Raw genomic sequence first — 20463 nt, forward strand, 5'->3', positions numbered from 1 at the left:
TATGAAAAGTATGAGATTAAAATTAAGAGACAAAATATTATTCCAAGAGATCCAGCATTAAAGTGATGAGAGAAAGAACAGGAGGAAAGAGGAAATGAACGCATAAATTGAAGTAGTGTGAGCTTAACAGTTAAAGAAAAACAGAAGCTTACAAATTCAAAAAGTGCACTGATTTCTGAGCAGGAAAATGAAAACAGACCCATATCTCTAGGTGAAGCAATGCACCACAGAGATAGGGAGACGATTCTAGACTGGGCCTGTCCAACAGAGTAGCCAGGTGTCATGTTTGGATACTGAGTGCTTGAATGCAGCTGGTCCACATTGAGATGTGATGTGAGAGTAAAACACCCACGGATCTCAGAGCCTTAGGATGAGAAAAATAATGTGAAATATCTAAATAATAACTTTTAAAATAGTGATTACAAGTTGAAATACTATTTTGGATATACAGAAATGGGTTAAATAAAAATACACTATAAAATTAATTTCCCCTATTTCTTTTTACTTTTTTAATGTGACTACTAGAAAATTTTAAATTACTTATGTTGCTCACATTGTATTTCCATTATACATTGCCATTCTAGCAGCATCCAGAGAGAGAGAGAGACAGAGAGACAGGAAAAGAGAGAGAGAGATTATCCACAAAAAAAGAATGAGGGTATGATTGATTTCAGATTTCCATAAAAAAGCAGGAGGACAGAAAATTATAGTATTTATTTATTTATTAAATTTTTCTTTTTTTATTGTAGAGTGATATTGTTTGGCTCTATGTCCCCACCCAAATCTCATCTGGTAGTTCCTATAATTTCCACAGGTTGTGTGAGGGACCCGCTGGGTCTTCCCTGTGCTCTTCTTGTGATAGTGTGTGGGTCTCACAAGATCTGATGGTTTTAAAATTGGGAATTTCTCTGCACCAACCCTCTCTTTTCCTGCTGCCATCCAGGTAAGATGTGACTGGCTCCTTCTTGTCTTCCACCATGATTGTATGGCCTTCCCAGCCATGTGGAACCGTAAGTCCAATAAACCTCTTTCTTTGGTAAATTGCCCAGTCTCAGGTATGTCTTTATCTGCAGCATGAAAACCAGCGAATACATAGAGACCCAGGCTATGTTGCCCAGGCTGTTCTGGAACTCCTGGCCTCAAGCAATCCTCCTTCCTCAGCCTTCCAAAGCACTGGGATTACAGGCATGAGCCATAGCGCCTGGTCAAAATATTATAGTCTAAATTTATTGGAGGAAGAAAAGATCTTAAATCAAAATTTAATATTCAGCCAACCTATTAATCAAATATGAAGGCGAAATAAGCACTTTTCCAGCCATGCTGGATTCAGAGTGAATTCAGGATCTTTATCTACCAATCATCCAGAGTCTAGGAGAGAAAGCCGCAGCCATGGTCCAAGAAACAGTGCCACGCTTCTAGGTGTGAAACAGAGAGGAATCTCGGGGGACACTTCCACAACAGGTCTAGAAACATGGCTCAAATCAGAATATGAAGTCAGAAGACTCTGAATAAAACTTCTAGCATAGAATGGGGGTCAGTTAACAGGCAGGACAATGAAAAAGGTAGAAAATCCCAGCCCAGTGGGAAAGAAACAGGTGTATTTTTTCCCCCTCTGTTTAGGAAAGAAGAAGCACAATTTGAAATGCCAAGAAAAAAACCCTGAAAAACCAGAGAAGAAAGGTTTGGTTCAAATGTGAAATCAGCAAAAATGTGGCCTGGTTTTGAGCAATTGATGGAATGTAAGAAAAGAGAATCCATTTGACCTTCTCCTGGGAACATTCTTCGAGAGAGAGTCAGCTAGCAACATATGATCATATTTCCTTTTCAGTGGATCTGATTATACTCTTTCTATAGTGATCAATAATTATATAATCACATTTACATAGTTATAACTAAATGTTTGCTAGTTTCAATTTTTATAATCAAAACGGAAGGCAATTATAGACTAGAATGTGCGTCTAACAATTGACACTGTGTACGTGATGCTCAAGCTAGGGGAATTCAAGTTGTGAGCAAGAAGGGGAAGGGCAAGTGTAGGTGCAAACTTCTTCATTTGACTTTGGGATGAGACAAGAGATATTGTGTAAAGGAGATGGGACAAAAATAAAGGATTATGTATATTATTTAAAAATAAAAAGACAACTAATTGAAGAACCAAATACAATAATAAAATGAAACTCAAAATCGAGAGAGATGATTGAAAATATTGCAAGTGAACTAAATTCCTCCTCTATTAAATAGTGCAAGTGGCTTGATATTATCTAATCATGGCAAGCCCAAAAACTGAAATCTATGCATATTGTTTAGAATTATGGTGGTAACTTACCAGAAGAATTAAAAAAAAAAAGCTTAAGAGAGTTTCTTCCAAAGTATAGGACTTGCGTGGGAGACAGCAGATAGGTGTTTGCTTTTTATTTCATACCAGTGTGTACAGTTTAATTTTTTTAACCTTATATATATAATGTTATATTATTTTTGAAAATACACTTATAAAAATTGGTGTTAACAATAGGTATAAAGAAAGCTCTAATTAAGGACTTGTTTGTCTCTGCTGATGACATTTGCTAGCTTGGGTCTTTAGCTAATGACGTATCTCCTTGTCTTTGTGGGTCCCTGGTCTGTGGCTGAGCTCCTGTTCTGTGCACTGACACACTCCATCATTCTAAATCAACATGTGCACTTAACAGTGCTATTTAAGCCTTAATAAATATTGTATCATCCTTCATGGGGGGTGGTGTGGAGAGAGACGGCAGCTCACATACAAGAGAGGGACTTTTCTTGTCAGGGCCATTGTGTATATACATGTCAAAGAGATGGACACAGAGAGGAAGCAAATTTTCACTGAGGCTTTTGAAAATGGAATAAGGAAATTTATAGCATCCTCACTCATTTCTTCGGGGAAGGGAGGAAATTCAAGGGCTCTCTGGGCTGTCCAGGGCTCATGCTTCTGGTCCCAAGCTAATCTGCCTTAATGTGTTGGTTCGTCGGCCCTGCATATTCTCAGCAGCATGAGCACTCAGAGGCCACAGTGTCTGGGCACGTCTCCAAGCTCTCCCATGAGAGGGGGCATCCTTGCCCCTCCAACCTAACTCATCATCAGGCCTTGCCTTGGCCAGGGAATGGTGGGCCCCAGCAAAGCTAGGTCTCCAAGACTCAAAACAGAGACTCAGGTCCCCACTTTCCAAGAGTCCTTGGACAATGAGCTGACTGCTGGCACTTGGCTAGTTCCGGACCTCGCTGCTCTTTGTGGGATGGTCCCTGGATCCCCTCTCCCTAGGATTGATCCTTCCCATTCTCATGTTTCCACCTGCCTCTAAACCTCATGCTCCTTCTAATTTGGGGGCCTTTTCCATAGAAACTCTTGCCCTTTCACTTAGTTCTTGCCAAGTGGTTGGAATAAGTATTTGGTTTTCCAAGGTAGCTACTATGAAAGAATCAATACACATTTGAATGCATGAATTCTAAACTGTTTGTTAAAAAATCAGTTACTGAGTTTTTATGTTCCTTACAGTCAGATCTATCGGTGTTCCAGTGTCTTCTGATCATCTATACCTTGTTGCCGATCCCAATACAAGTTAGTGCAAAAGCCTTCATATGTAGAATTTCTCATAGAAGTCTCTTGTATTTGTTAGGACTCTTTTTGATTCCAAGCCACAGAAACACAAATCAAATTAGCTTAAGAAACAAAGGGAGTTTATCGGCTCTTAGCCAAGGAAGTCAAGGTGGATATATATTCAGTCATAGCTGAATCCAGAGGCTCAAACAGGGTTTCCAGGGATCTGTCTCTCTCACCAACTTGGTTCTGCTTTGCTTTGTGCACTGCCCCACTTTCACGTGACTTTCCCCATGTGCGATGGAAGATGGTTTCTGGAATCACCATTTATACTTGTATAGTGTGTGATACAAAAGGAAATCTAATTATCTCTTATTTTCTTTGTATATTAAATCTTTTTATTTTTTTGAGATGGAGTTTTGCTCTTGTTGCCCACGCTGGAGTGCAATGGCACGATCTCAGCTCACTGCAATCTCCACCTCCCAGGTTCAACTGATTCTCCTGCCTCAGCCTCCCAAGTAGCTGGGATTACACGCGTGAGCTACCATGCCCAGCTAATTTTATGTTTTTAGCAGAGATGGAGTTTCACCATGTTGGTCAGGCTGGTCTCGAACTCCTGACCTCAGGTGATCCGCCTGCCTCGGCCTCCCAAAATGCTGGAATTACAGGTGTGAGTCACCATGCCTGGCCTGTATATTAATTCTTTTCTTTTCTTTCTTTTTTTTTTTTTTTGAGACAGAATCTCACTCCTGTTGCCCAGGCTGGAGTGCAGTGGCGCGATCTCAGCTCACTGCAATCTCTGCTTCTCGGGTTCAAGTGATTCTCCTGCCTCAGTCTCCCAAGTAGGTGGGATTACAAGCATGCGCCACCATGCCCGGCTAATTTTGTATTTAGTAGAGACGGGGCTTCTCCATGTTGGTCAGGCTGGTCTCGAACTCCCGACCTCAGGTGATCCGCCAGCCTCAGCCTCCCAAAGTGCTGGGATTACAGGGGTGAGCCACAGTGCCCAACCTAATTGTTATGGAAGACTAGCACCACTTCTTTGTACTAATACTCTATATGGGAAATAAGTAACGTGATAGCCTCCTTGAGCCAGGTGCCCCTCTCTGCAGGCAGGAACAATCACCGACAGCTCCAGCAGCATCACACCTCAGTATTATTTTAGTTAGTTCATTTCCACTAAATTTACTTCAGAATGTATTTGTTGAATGTGTATTGTGAGCCAAGCCCTGTTCTATGCATTGAAGATACAAAGATGAATAGGCAGAACACCTCCTTTCAAGGTGTGCAAAATACAACTAAACACTTGAACAATTACAGCACAATGGGATAAATGGTATGGTAGAAATCTAAATAAAGTATGAAGAGAGCACTGGATTGGGGGGAGGAGATAAGGGATTGTTAGGGAAAAAGAGGATATCTGAGCTGCACCTTGAATGATGAATAGCTCTTCAATTTGTGCCCCCTGCTCTGTGTTCCCTTTTTTTAAAAATTTTTTTCATTTCTTGCCTTCTTTTGGGTTTATTATTAATACTACTGTTCCATTTTTTTCTCCTTATTAGTTAAAAAGTATTCCATTCTTCTTTTCTGTTCATGAGAAGCTACTCTAGAAGTACAATATGTACCCTTGAGTTATCAGAGTCTAATGTTAGTTTCTGGTTTTGCCCCACTCCTGGAGAAGCTTGGTTATTTTGACTGTGTGCTGGGCATTGTGTTTGAAAGACTGTTTATAGAAATCTTTATGACCTCATATGATGTTATCTTCCCCCAGAGAGATGTTTGTTTGTTTGTTTCTGCCACAATCCTTGGGGATGCTAGTAGCTTTGGGCAGCAAACTTGATGCACACTCAAGGTTTGACACTTTCTTGGCTGAACAGATGACCACATGTGGACTGATTTACTTCCAGGTATCTAAATGCCTGCAGTGCAGTCCTTAAGCATCCTAGCCATTGGTAGGCCCCAGTCTATCTTTTGTCCCCTTAACTTTTGAGATGCTGCCGAAAGCACAGCCCAGCATCTCACCTCTTCCGCATCAGCACAGGCTCCCAGGTGAAAGCTTCCCCAAGCGATGTTTATCTCTGCAGGTGCCTGGCCACTCCCACACTTTGGTTAGCAGTTTTTCACCATCTTATTAGGGGTTGTTGATGCTTTTAATACAATATTTCTGTATTTCACCCAGATTTCCTCATTATTTCCTGAGGAAGGATTTGTCTGAACTACCTAGTCTTCCTTTACTGATAGTGAGTGCCTCAATAGGCAAATGGGATAGAGAAGGATATTCTCAGGCAGTGGGAAAATACAGGGAGTTGAGAAAGTGCATAGGAGTTTTTGGGGAGAAGTAAGCGGTGACACATGGCTGAAGCAAGAAGGAGAGAAGTGGGACAGGAGGCTGGGAAGCAGGAAAGATGCCAACTTACAGTGTTTACACTATTCTGTAGCCAACTGAAGAGACTTCAGGTTTTCAGAGCAAGAGAACGCCATAATCAGACCCGTGCTTTGTCATTTTAACTTTAGCTGTGGTATGGATAATGTCTTAGGGGAAGGGAGGGAAGATGAGAAAGGAACAAGACCAGCTAGAAGATGAACGTCCGAAAGTTTGATGAGGAGGGAGGGGAAATGAGGTCAGAAGGCAGTAGACAGAGTCAGGAAAAATCTTGGGGGCAGAAGCTGTGAGACTTGTTGACGTTCATAAAATTCCTTGTTGAGCTTTATATGTTGACATGCAGTCACTGTTGAGTCCCGTCACAGACATAGAGCAAGAGGATGAATTTATCAACTTACCTGTAACTAAAATGTCCTGGCATTGTGAATGGTCAGAAAATCAGTTCTCTGGAGCTCTAAGATCTGCAGAAAATCAAATAACCATAGAGGAGTGAGAAGGTAGGGGGCATACATATACTCATCCTTTGTCTCATTTTGATCTTCTCTGGCAAATGTGGAAAGTCCCCTACTGTGACAAAGCCTTTTTTTCCAACCCCTTATGCTGAGGAAGCCTGAGCAAAGTAAGTTTAAGGTTCTGTGATGGAGCAATCATCCAGCTCATATAGGAAAAGGCAAGAATCAGTTGGAAAATTGGCTGTTGTGAACTGGGGCTTAGTCACCTTGACTCTAGAAAGAATCATCTTTACCCTACTCCCACCTTTCCTTGCTGCTTTTATTCTTCTCAGAGATCTTTGGAAGCATCATTCAGCACAGGTAATTTTAGATGATAACTTCAGTGTTCTTGAGAGGCTGTCTGTACCTGATGGCAAGAGCTGCAAATAGCATGACATCATCAGTAACCAATAATGCAGTCATTGGTGCAGTCTCTTACCAGGGAGGGAAGGCGGTCCTGGGAATTTTTCTCTTGGAATTGCCTTTTGAAAGCTTGCAGCCCACTGTGACTTGGGGCAGGCTACTTAAACTCTTTGTGAGTCATCTATGAAATGGAGGATAACAACAGTTCCTCTCTCAGAGTTTCTTGTAATAATTAAAATGAGACACGGCTGGGCACAGTGGCTCACACCTGTAATCCCAGCACTTTGGGAGGCCGAGGAGGGCAGATCACTTGAGGTCAGGAGTTCGAGACCAGCCTGGACAACATGGTGAATCTCTGTCTCTACTAAAAACACAAAAATTAGCCAGGTGTGGTGGTACATGCCTGCAATTCCAGCTACTCAGGAGGCTGAGGCAGGAGAATCGCTTGAACCTGTGGGATAGAGGTTGCAGTGAGCTGTGATCACACCATTGCACTTCAGCCTGGGTGGCAGAGCAAGACTCCATCTCAAAAAAAAAAAAAAAAAAAAAAAAAAGAGATACTACATGTAAAGTACCTGGGACAGTGCCTAGTGCATAGTGAGTTCTCTATAAGTATTAGCTATTATTTTCCTTTTGAATGTCCTCATGGCATCAAATCTTTTACTTATGCAGCAAACGCTTTTGAGTACAGCTATGTGGAACACATCATGCTAGATTCTGGGGATATGAAAAGGAGTAAAATTCAGCACTTACTTCCAAGCAACTCACAGTGCAATGAGGACGATAGCAAGTCAAGGGGTAGACCTCCAACCGGAAGGATCATGGAAGGGCATAGGAGAGACCTTCAATCCAAATATAGGCCTTGAAAGGTGACTAGGAGTTCATCAGTCAATGAAAGGTATTCCAGAAAGAAGGAAGAGGGTATATAAAGGGCTAGGGGCAAACAAGTGGTTGTGGCCTGTAGGTACCAGTCAGTGGCTCTAGAGTGGGAGACTGGATGGTAATAGGTGGGGCTGATGGACAGATTTCAGATCAAGAAAAGCCATGAGAGACACACTAAGACTTTGGAATTTATCCTAAAATGTTTATTGGAGAATTATTGGAATTGTTTTAGGAAGTGACAAAATCAGATTAATGATTTAGAAAAAGTGATCTGGCTGCAATGTAGACACTGAGCTAGAGAGAAACCATCCTGTAGGCAAAAAGATCAGTCAAGACACTTTTTAAAGATCCAACATTGAAATGATGGATGAGGGTCCTTGAGCCAGGGCAGTGGCAGAGGGACAGAAAAAGAGGCAGATCTGAGAGATATTGAGCAAGTGAAATGTCGCCAACCAGGTAAAGGATGAGGGACAGAGAGAAGCCGAAGAGAACTCCCAGTTTCTGAGGACCTGGTGTAAAGCCAAGGAGGCAGAAAGTGGGATGAATCCCAGACAAGGGTGTTTCCATGTGCGTGGAATGGAAGCCCACAGAAGCAAAGGAGTTAAGAGCTTGGGCAGAGTGTCACTAGAGATTCAGTTCCATGCTCTAGACTGGATAGAAATCAAGATGGCAGGAGGCTGGTGGATTGAGAATGAAACAGGTTGAAAAATACTCCTTTGAGAATGGATATTATTTTGACTATAGTTTAAAGTCATTTCTAGTCAAAGCTTAAGAAAGTGGGTGATCAAACAGGAAGCTATAATATTAAAAGCAACCACAAAACCAAGCTCTAACATTGAAATAGACAAGCTGGTTTTCTTTTGTGATTGTTAAACAAGCACTGCAGTTAGCCCTATGAAAGATCCATTGATCGGATCTTTCATTAATTGTAATTGGATGGTTCATTAATTGTAGCCAATGTACACATTTTGAGCCATGGCAGTACTGTTGGAATGAGGGCTTTGTCCCATAAGTTGACTACTGTAGATGTGTAAGTCCTAGAGTACTTATTTCAGACACATTCACATGACTTTAGAATGTTATTTAACCATATTATGTGTGTACCTTGACTCCCAATTGGATTATGAGCTTCTGAAGGAAAGTGGATTAACTTTTTGTGTGTTTTTGGCTGTTAACACAGATGTTGGGTCCAAATGAGAGTGCTCATAATTATCTGTGAAAAGAATAAGAAGACAGAGTACTTATCTTGAGAATAAATAGACAGTAAATGCTGTGCTGTCTGGACTTTTCTCAACAGGAAAGCTTTGGAAGCGGGCATTTTTGATAGTCTCTATTGCAAATCATTGAATGCAGTCATTGAAATTCAACTGCAGTGCCAGCACATTTGAAAGAGGCCTGATAAAAATGCAAAGTCTATGCTGTCTCCAGTGACTTCAGCCAAGTAAAATAAGCCTGGAGGGGAAAATAAACCTTTTTCTAAAACTTCACACAGGGAAAAAGTTTCCTAAGTTTTTGAGAAATGACTAGTATTTCCAAAATGGATTTGGAGTGGGAATGTGAGAAGCCAAAGGTAACCACTATGAAAAATAACGGGGCAATTGGGAAGCCCAGGTTACCTTAATCAGGCTTGGAGAGGATGTGATAGAAATGTAAATCTAAAGCTGCCTCTAGATCCCCTGGCTAAATAGAAACTCCTAGAGGCAGAATCAATTTTTCACTGTTCGATGATGACTGCGTTTTCTATAGGTTGAAAGCACAGAGGTAGGAAAGTTTCAAAGTTCTCAAGAAATAATAGGTGAATGAATTAAAAATCATTGCTTTTGCCAAACCACCCTGCCTGGCCTCTTTCTTCCCCTGGCGAGAGTTTGGTGTCTCCATACCGCTCTGCCCGTCCTGGACACAGTGTACAATCCCAGCCACTAATTAGCTTGTTATTGTTTCCCAGTTTAGGAAGGAGGAGAGGCAAAGAGATCCAGGGCTACTGGAGAACAGGCCAGGATGGGGGCTTTCATGGGGCATCTCTAGGGAGAGCCTGAAAAGGCAAGAGAGAGGACATCAAAGATGATTCCTTCTGCTTCAGAATTTTGTGGAGGGTCTGCTCTACATCACACGTGTGTGTGTGTGTGTTTGTGTGTGCATGTGTGCATGCACATTAATGATCTGATGAATTTTTTTTTCTTCCTGAGCTGAGGATTGGAGCATATTTAGGGAATGCTGGACAAAACTGCTGAGATTGGAACTTCTGTAGGAACTCTGACACCATTGTCTCCATCGCAATGGGAGATATATAGAAACAGGTAGCTTTTCACAAAGGTGGGGCTGCTTCTGCTGAGTCCAAGCTTGGCAAAGCCAAAGGGAGGAAGGGAAGCAGCTTGTGGCTCTGTTCACTGCAAATGAACTCTTCGCCCCTGTCTAGGATTGAGCTGAGCTGAAGATTTTGAAAAGATGGGAAACGCAGGACAGAAGGTGGAAAAGAAGAAAGATAGCCCACTCTTTAAGTGTGGGCTGCACATGGGGACTTCCCTCCAAAGAGGACAGTAAGGAAGGGGAATGGGGAAAGAGTAACTTCACAGTGGAGGAAACTGACAAGCACTACCTCAGCCAGGTGACTAGGTCAACATCAACAATGGTAAGTCATGTCAATAATGTATGCCGCTGATATGATGTGATAAGAACGGGATTTTACTTCTGTGGGAGCCCCCAAACCCATAGCCTTAGTCTAATCATGAGAAAAACAGCAGATAAATTCCAATAGGAGGACAGTCTATGAAATACCTGACTGGTACTCCTCAAAACTGCCCAGAGTGTCACAAATAAGGCAAGTCTGAAAAATTGTCTCAGCCTAGAGGGGCCTAAGGAGATAAGATGCCTAAATATAACATGGAATGAACAGGAAAGAACATTAAGTAAAAACAAAAGAAATCTGTCTGAAAAAAATATGGACTTGAATTAATAATCATCTGTCATTATTGGTTCATGAATTGTAACAAATGTACTGTCCTAATGTGAGATGTTAATTATAGTGGAAAATGGTTATGGTGTATGTGTGAACTCTCAGTACTATCTTTGCAATTTTTGTGTTTTTGTTTTTTGTTATTGTTGTTAAAATAAACTTTTTTGTTTTGTTATTGTTGGTTGGTTGTTTGTTTTTTGACAGAATCTCGCTCTGTTGCCCAGGCTGGAGTGCAATGGCAGGATCTCGGCTCACTGCAACCTCTGCCTCGGAGGTTCAAGCAATTCTCCTGCCTCAGCCTCCTGAGTAGCTGGGATTAAAGGTGCATGCCACCATGCCCAACTACTTTTATTGTACTTTTAGTAGAAACGAGGTTTCACCATGTTGCCCAGGCTGGTCTCGAACTCCTGACCTCAAGTGATCCACCCACTTTGGCTTCCCAAAGTGATGGGATTACAGGCATGAGCCACTGTACCCGGTCAAACCTAAAACTGTTCTAAAACATAAAGTTTATTTTAAAAATCAATGTCCACATGAAAATATGCTCAACATTGTCAGCCACTAGGAAACTGCAAATGAAAATGAGAATGAGATAAGGCTTCACACCCATTTAGGATGGCTATAATCAGAGAGACAGACAATATCAAATGTTGACAAAGATGTGGAGAAATTGGAATCTTTCAGCGTTACTGGTGGGAATGTAGAATAGTGCAGCTACCAAGACAATGCATGGGGAAAGAACAGTCTTTTCAACAAACGGTGCTGGGAAAATATGCAACAGCTAGACCTCTACCTCATATACAAAAACTAAAGTGGATCAAAGATGTACATGTGAGGGCTAAACCTATAAAATTCGAAAACAGGTGTAACTCTTCATGATCTTGGATTAGGGGATCTTAGATATGGCAGCAAAAGCACAAGCAATCAAAGAATGTGAACTGGGGGGAAGAAGAATGACTGGGAACGCCGCGGAAGAGCTGGAATCCACATCTGCCCCTCCCTGCCTCCTGACAGCCAACTTGCATGATGCTGGTGCTACAGAAAAAGCTGGCACCCTTCATGGAGCTGCTGTCACCAGACCAGGATTTGGAGCAGCTAAAGGAGGAGCAAGGGCAGGAGCTGCAGGGTGGACTGCTGCCCTGCACCAGCAAGGGGGTTGGGGACAGCGCGTGTAATCTGTGACAGCACCAGTCACCAGTGCCCTGCACTGTGCTTCCTAGGATTAAAAAAAAAAAAAAAAAAAGCCTGCTGATTTACTTTTGATTTCCAGTTCTTGTGCAAAATGTCTCTTATGTTCATATGAACCCCCAAATAAGCAGGGAAGAAAACTCTGGGAAATCAAGATCTAAGCAGACACAACCCAAAGCTACCACCACAGGCCATAGCATTTCCTCATTTCTTCTTCTTTTATTTATTTTTATTTTCAAGACAAGGTCTCACTCTGTCACCCAGGCTGGAGTGCAGTGGTGTGATCACAGCTCACTGAAGGCTTAACCTACTGGAATCAAGCAATCCTCCAACCTCACCCTCCCAAGTAGCTTGGACTACAGGCATGTGCCATCATGCCCAGCTAATTTCTGTATTATTTATAGAGATGGGGTCTCACTATGCTGCCTAGGCTGGTCTGGAGCTCCTGGGCTTAAGTGATCTCCTTGCCTTGGCCTCCCAAAGTGTTGAGATTACAGGTGTAAGCCACGGGACCCAGTTTTCCCCTTCCCTCCCCCTCTCCTCCCCTCCTCTCCTTTACCATTTCCTTTTCTTTACTTCTTTTCTTTTCTTTATTCTTTTCTTTGCTTTGCTTACAGGATCTCACTCTGTAACCTTGAAGTCCTGGGTTCAAGCGATCCTCCTGCCTTGGCCTCCTAAAGTGCTGGGATTACAGGCATGAGCCACTGTGCCCATCAGCATTTCCTCTTTTTTGCAGCTTAATCCCATTTACAATTCCATGCAGTATCCGAATTCTCTCTTCTAGGCCTTTGTTTCTTCCACTGCACTTATAACTTTCATTTATTATTCTACATGCTTATTTTTTTAATGGTTTCTTATATGTCTCTGCACTAGTTATCTACAAACTCCCTGAAAGAAAGGACTTTGTCTTACGGACATTTGAATCCTCAGAATCTAGGATTGAATAATCATGATGACAATTATGATGATCAACAATAAGAATAGCAATCACTTGGAGAGCCCACACCGTGTGTGAGGCCCAGTTGTAGTAGTTTATATATATTACCTTTTGCCTGATTGAACATCAAGTCCAATACCTGGCAGAGAGCAGGCGTTCTGCTTTTGGTCATAAACCCCCAGGGGGTTGGAGCTCATTGGGAACCTTAGGGCTCAGCTCAGTTGCCTAATGACCCATGGGAGTGGACAAAAAGGGATTTCCTAGTGGCTACTCCTTGTTCTGAGGTGAAAAACATATTAGAGGCCGGGCGCAATGGCTCACACCTGTAATCCCAGCACTTTGGGAGGCTGAAGCAGGTGGATCACTTGAGGTCAGTAGTTTGAGACCATCCTGGCCAACATGGTGAAACCCTGTCTCTACTAAAAATACAAAAATTAGCCAGCGTCATGGTGCATGTCTATAGTCCAAGTTACTTGGAAGGCTGAGGCAGGGGAATCACTTGAATCCAGAAGGTGGAGGTTGCAGTGAGCCGAGATCGTGCCACTGCACTGCAGCCTGGGCGACAGAGTAACACTCTGTCTCAAAAAAAAAAAAAAAAAAAAAAAAAAAAAAAAAAATTAGAACGTAATGGGGTTTTGCAAAATCCCTTCTCTTACCTCAAGGAGCTATGTATTCTAGAGAAGATTTTGTCCTGACCCACCTCTGAGGACATTTGGCCCTCAAAAGCACTGCCATTGAGAGCATAAGACCCACCCGGGGGCTCTGTGTTGTCAGTCCAACCTCTCTGACATCCCCAAATGGTCTTCCCAGCAGTCCAGGCCCATCTGTCTGACAGTTAGGCTTATTGTCCATCATTTGCTAACTCGGTAGGAATGAACTTGAGCTTCAGGACATTGGAGTTGGCCACCTTTGGAATCGAATGCTATTGAATCTTCTTTAGAAGTTGCTTTTAAACACTCTTTGCTAATATATTGCTGATAGGCCTGTGTTATTTGTGGTTCTATCGCTTTATTGATCCTTGTGTCCCACGGGTGAGCTGAATGACTGAGGAAGCAGGAGCAGTGCCATGATGAGCATGTACGCCTCTCAGAAGAGTCTGAACCCTGCGTGCTTCTATTTCTATAGGTTTTTTCACCTTGATTTAGGCTGAGACTGCTTATGGAAAAAGAAAACACCCTTCAAGTTGAAGTTATAAAAGTTAAAAAAAGTTTAATAATGGAAGACATCAAACAATCCATTAAAATGAATGGCAGCAAATTCAGGAGCGAGGAAAATTCTCCCAGAGGGCAGGAGAGGGTCTGTCTTTGGGTCCTCCCACTTTTCTTTCTACTTACATCCCCTACTTGAAGCCTTTCTAGCCTAGACACCCAGGCCACCGAAGCTACTTCCTGTGAGGAAGATGGTCTGATAGATTCATATGGAAGGTAATGGTGATTTAATATGCTAATCTTAGCATAGGTTATGTGCATTTTCAAGAAGAGTACCTTTTAAATGAGGGATCTAGGAAGCATCATGGCCTGCTGGTTTGAGTGCGGACTGGGAAAGTCTTTCTGGAAAGCTGTCTGTCAATATCTGGTCAAGTTTACAATACACCTACCTGATATCCAGCAGTTCCACTCCTGGTGTTTACCCCACAGATGTTCTCACTCAGGGCCATATAGAAGCATGCACAAGGATGTTCTCTGTAGCAAAGTTTATGATGGTAGAGAGTAGGAGGCAGCCTGGGGATCCCTTGCTGGAGATGATGGTTGGGAACAATGTGGCGATGCATTCTGTGGATTTCTATGTAGAACCCAGAAGCAATGCATCACAGTGCACGTGGTAATATAAATGGACCTCAAAAACAGGGTGATGAGTAGAAACCATAAGGTAGAGTGAGATGATCTAACATAATACTAGTCACATAAATTAAAAATACATGCACCCTACAATGCAGATTCTATGTGAACACATACAAACAAAATGATAACATTGCTATGAGAGAAGGAAATGTGTATGGAGCAGAGTGTTTCATTCTTGGACTACTGACACTCGGGGTTGGAGAATCTTTGTAGTGCGTGGTCATCCTGCGCATTATAGGATGTTTAGCAGCATCCCTGGCCTCTACCCTCTAGATGCCAGCAACACTTCTTCAGCTGTGACAACAAAAATTGTCTCTGGGAGAAATCCAAATGTCCCACTGGGAGAAAATCACCCCTGGTTGAGAACTACCTATGTAAAAAACGAGGCTAAAAAGGGAAATATATATATATATATATATTTGCATATATATATGCAAGAGATGTACTTTAAAAGAAAGATAAACAAAAGTGAATACCCAAAAAGGACAATATTTAATGCCCCCTCCCCCCAATACACTGTGATTGGTAGGGTTTTAGACACCGTATTAGAGCAGGTATCACTTTTATGTCATATTCCATAAAGGCTACTGTCCATTCTGTGTGTGTATAAGGTTTTCCACTTTGCATGCAGGAGATACAAACTCATTCTTTGTTCTTAGACTTGTGGTTTTTGAAAGCTGTCCCTGAAAGAAATGTCTGAGCATAGCTTGATCCTGAGTAGATAGATGGCCAGATTGGGTTTGGAAGATGCAACTGCTTATCTGATGGGATAATAGTTGCCTCATTGGTACAGTGGACCATGAACGTCCTTCTTCAGCCCATCAAGGACAAGGACCTGGGGCCTCCTGTCTTCTGTCCTGCTCTTCCCTGTGGGTAGAGGAGAGACTGGGGGGCTGCTCTAACCCTGCTGAGTAGAAACATTACACGGTCCACTCTCGACTGCTGTTCCTTCTCTGCTGGACCTGCTGTAGAATGCTGAGCAAGAAGAGGCCCAGCCAGAGGGAGGCAGCTGAGGAGCAGCGGGCAGTCATTAAGCATGGGAAGGAGGATGGTTTTGGAGGCTGTCCATGGTTCTGATTTGACCTTCTCCCGGCAGATCTTAGAGAATGTTGATATTTTATATTGCACATTTTTCCTTAGGAAATGAATGTCTCTAGTTGTAGGATAGGCCAGTTCTGGGAAGAGGTGGAGTAAGGGGAGGCATGTAAATGGGTGCCTTGGGTTAGGTTCCCTGGGAAGCAGACTCTGAGAGGCCAAAATTTACATGTGGAGGTTTATTGGAAGTGCTCTTTGGAGTAACTCCTCCCCGCCTCCCCATGATGGGTGAAGAAAGAGTTGGCCTGCAGATTTTGGGGGGAAGCTCAACTTGCGGGGAATCAGCTTTACCAATAAAGCTGATTTTTAAAAAGGCTCTCATTTTTGTGTCTTATTTCTATTCGATCTAAACTCAGAAAGAGAAAGCAGGAGTGTTATTTACTGGTCTCCTAAAAATTCAGCCAGGGTGGTGAAGGTGGAGATGATGATGACAACAATGGCAATGATTTTTGAGACCATTTAAAGTTCAAATGAGGTTACCCAAAGTGCCCCCGTTTGGAGATGTATTTGTAGCCAACAGTTTATGCCAATACCAGGCTCTTTCTATCTGGTTTCAATGTGACAGCTCTTGCAATCCTGTGAATATGCACAGCCAACAGTGATATCTTACCTGCACTTCTGTATGCTTCCGTGTGGTTTGGGACATCCCAAATCATTGGTTGTAAGCTCCATGGAGTTCCACACACATGTCCTGAATGGAGTTCTCCAACGGTGAAATAAAGACTTGGAAATGTGAGCAAGTTCTGAGCAGCCATAAACCACAGCATCACAGCTGTGAATGCATTTGTACTGGAGATGCTGGAAGGGTGTTAGCACTAGTTACCTTCAGTTCTACCCACATCAGCTGCTTAGCAATCAGAATGTTGAAAGAACACATGAGTCAGAGTCCTAAGCAGTGAGTACTAGGATAAGCTCTGCCATTGGCTGAAGGAAAACTCAACACGAATAATAGCTTAGCCTTGGAGTCAGCCTGTCTAGTGTGTGACCTGAAGCAAGTTACTTTATTTCTCTAAAGAGCAGTTCCTTCATGTGTATTGTGGGGATAATTACAGTACATGCCTCACAAGATAGAACAAGATGAGATAAATCATGAAAAGTTCAGCACAATAATTAGCAATAGTAAATATCTACACATGTAAGCTGTTATTATTAGGTGAGGCAGTGGAAGATGATTTAAACTTCTAGCATTTAATTATTCAATGGGAATAATAATAATGCCTGCACTATAGGCTGCAGGAAAAATGAGATGAATAAATGCACACATAAAGTGTCATAATATTGAAATTAACATATTGTCTTCAATCTTTTCTAACACAGGGACTATGTTTTTTCTTTGTTGCAATGACTGTGACTTATTTTAATAAACTTTGGCACAGACCGCTTGGTGTTACTCATGTGTCTGTTTGTTCAAGTTGTAATCTGGGGGCAGTAAATCATCCTAACCAAGAACAGGGAGTTGGTGAACATTACCTCAGAGTGTTCTCACTGCAGGATGGTCACTAACAGTGCTTCAGCCATCCACATCTCAGTCCACTTCGACAGTCACCTATCACTGTATCATGGAAAATGTTATAAATGGATTCTGGTGACTGGAAAAATCAAAGGTATTTGAGATAGGTGGGTTGGGGAAGCCCTAACTCTACTCTCTTGCATGCACAGAGTATAAGACTTCAGTGAAACCCTTAGCCTGCTTTAGGGGATACAGGAGAGGTTTGATCCCTAAAAGTTCCTGTGTTCAGTCCTCAGTCTAGAATATTACCTGTTGTCTGCTGCTGCCCAAGGACTAATGAAAGCCTGCCTCCAAAATGTTCCTAGGTCTATCTGGAATATGGTTAGGACTCCCAATAATACAGAGACCTCACACTTCACAAAACTCCCACAGTGAGTGGTATGTGTGGTTCTGTGACTGATTTGCTAAATTAAGCATGTTAAGTAAATACCTGTATGTGGCAACATTTAGTCTCAGACCCACTTTCTTTAAAATCTGGCAAGAAGTTTGTGGGGAAGTAGTTGACTCTTGCCCATCTCAAAACCTTTGGGTGGCTACCATTAGCTACCACAAGAACCTAAATGTTGTGCATAACCAAATTGGCTTAGTCGGTGCATGACAATTTTTATGAACAGTCAATTCAGGGCAAAACCGGCAAGTTTATAAATTCTTCTACTAGTTGCACTTCCATTGTCAAAGCTAATTGTTAAGAAATGGCTTAGGTCTTGTGGCATGCATCGCCACAGTGCCACGATGCAGCTTTCTCATGTCACTAGGGGAATTCATGTTTAGTTGACACTTTCAGGTGGGCTTTGAAGCTGATGATCCTGGCTCAAATCCTAGCTCCACTACTGTATTACCTAGACCAATTATCCTAACCTCTCTGAGCCTCAGATTTCTCTTTTATAAAATGTTGGTTGTCTTTAATAGCGATATATTCATATATACACACAACTTTGTGAACCAGGCAGAACAGTAGTACAGTTGATATTCTTATCCCCAATTTATAGATGGGAATTTAAATGACCTTCCCAGAGCCACATATCAGTAAGACGTAGGCCTAAGACATGACTGACTCAAACCGCTGGTTTCTCTCTCAAATCAGAGCTAGAAGTACTCCTGGAGGCATGATTCAGACACTTACATATTGATAATCTGAGAAAAATACTACCTGGGGTAGTTAGGTTAGTTACCTGGGAGCAACTACCTGGGGGCAGAAATGTAATCTACTCCTACAAACCTAGATAACTTGGTCATGCATTGAGTTATGCTCAGATTTAGTAATAAAACTGTAGTACTTGGAAATCTTAATGAAATGAGAGAGCTCTTTTTTGACTAGCCCTGTTTAGCATTATCCCCATTTCTTCTGAACTCTCAGCATTTTTTTGTTGTTTGTGTGACTTATTTGGAATATAGCTGATATGGCTCCATAGCAGGAATGGCTTGGTAATGCATGTTCTATCACTGCAACCCGAGGAAGCATGCCTTACTAACTTCCAGGTCTCCATGGTGCAGCACCGAGTGACCAGTTGCACGGGGTCAACTCTGACATCTGAGTTTGAATGCTAATTCTGCCTCTTGGTCCTGACGTTGCTGCACCCTGCCCTAGCCTATGTCCCCCGCATGATTGTTGTGCAGATCAAGGAAGGAGGATTCTGGAGGTGACAGCATAGTGGCTGCCTCTACGGTTGGCAACCACCATCATTAATTCTAGAAATAATTGTGCTCAGTGAACCATCGTGGACTGACCAATGCTTCCTCATGCTTCATGGGTCCACACGGATTTATTCCTTTTAATTTTCTTCTTGCAAATGATTTCCCCCCTCCTAGCATCACTTAAGGAGGGAAGAGTTCAGGGAGAAGAAAAAAGTGACAGAATGGATTTGCAAGGGCAGTTACCAATAACTTAAAGCATTTTGACTAAAGGAATCTCTTTTCACTCCTACCCCAGTGAGGCTGGACCTATGGTGTCCTTCAGTCAGTAGGATGCAGCAGAAGTGATCATACCTGTTCCATGCCTTGGTCTTAAGGGGTCTTGTGTGATTCACTTGATCTCCTGGAACCCTACCCAGGCCAGCCTGCTGGATGATAAAGGACAGCAGAGCTCAGTTGATTAAACTAAGGCCATCCTAGACTGGCCAGCCCCCAGCGAACTGGGGAGCTGACTACAGATGCATGAGTGAGCCCAGCCCAATCAGAAGAACTACCCAGTTGAGACCAACCCAAATTGACAACCAACAGAATTATGAGTTATAAATACAGTTGTTTTTTAAGCCACTATGTTTTAGAGTGGTTTGTTCCCACTAACTCACTCTAGCAAAAGCTAACAGATACACCAATGTTTGAGGCCCACCCTTGTGGAATTGGATGAATTGATCTGGGATGGACCTTAGGTAGAGTATATTGTAAAAGCTCTCTGGGTGATTCTCATGTGCACCCAGGGTTGAAAACCACCAGTCTAGATGAAGACACTCAGTGCTTCACGGGCTGGGTTATAGGTGAGTTAGACCAAGGGTTAACCCAGTGGGACTCCTTTGAATCTTGTGGATATCTAAATTTTTTTCCCATAAGTTATTGGGGTACAGGTGGTATTTGGTTACATGAGTAAGTTCTTTAGTGGTGATCTGTGAGATTTTGGTGCACCCATCACCTGGGGAGTATACACTGCACCATATTCATAGTCTTTTATCCCTTGCCCCCCACCCACTCTTCCCCCCAAGTCCCCAAAGTCCATTGTATCATTCTCATGCCTTTGCATCCTCATAGCTTAGCTCCCACATCAGTGAGAACACACGATATTTGGTTTTCCATTCCTGAGGTACATCACTTAGAATAATAGTCTCCAATCTCAGATATCTAAATTTAAAATGAATAGATGGGCTGGGTGAGGTGGCTCACACCTGTAATCCCAGCACTTTCGGAGGCCGAGGTGGGCAGATCACTTGAGGTCAGGAATCCAAGACCAGCCTGGCCAACATGGTGAAACTCCGTCTGTACTAAAATACAAAACAAACAAACAAAAAAATTAAGCTGGGTGCACGCCTGTAATTCTAGTTACTTGGAGACTGAGATGGTGGGATGATCACTTGAACCCAGGAGGTAGAGGTTGTAGTGAGCCATTGTGCCACTGCACTCTAGCCTGGGTGACAGAGCGAGCCTCCATCTCAGAAGATAAAATAAAATAAAAAAACAAACTCATTAACTTAGAGAATATAATAAGCCAAGATAAAATCTGTACAAATATGTTAATATTTTTAAAAATCTGGGGCAAATGCAAAATGGAAGGGG

The sequence above is a fragment of the Macaca fascicularis genome, chromosome 18 (assembly GCF_037993035.2).
Source record: "Macaca fascicularis isolate 582-1 chromosome 18, T2T-MFA8v1.1".
Lineage (NCBI taxonomy): Eukaryota > Metazoa > Chordata > Mammalia > Primates > Cercopithecidae > Macaca > Macaca fascicularis.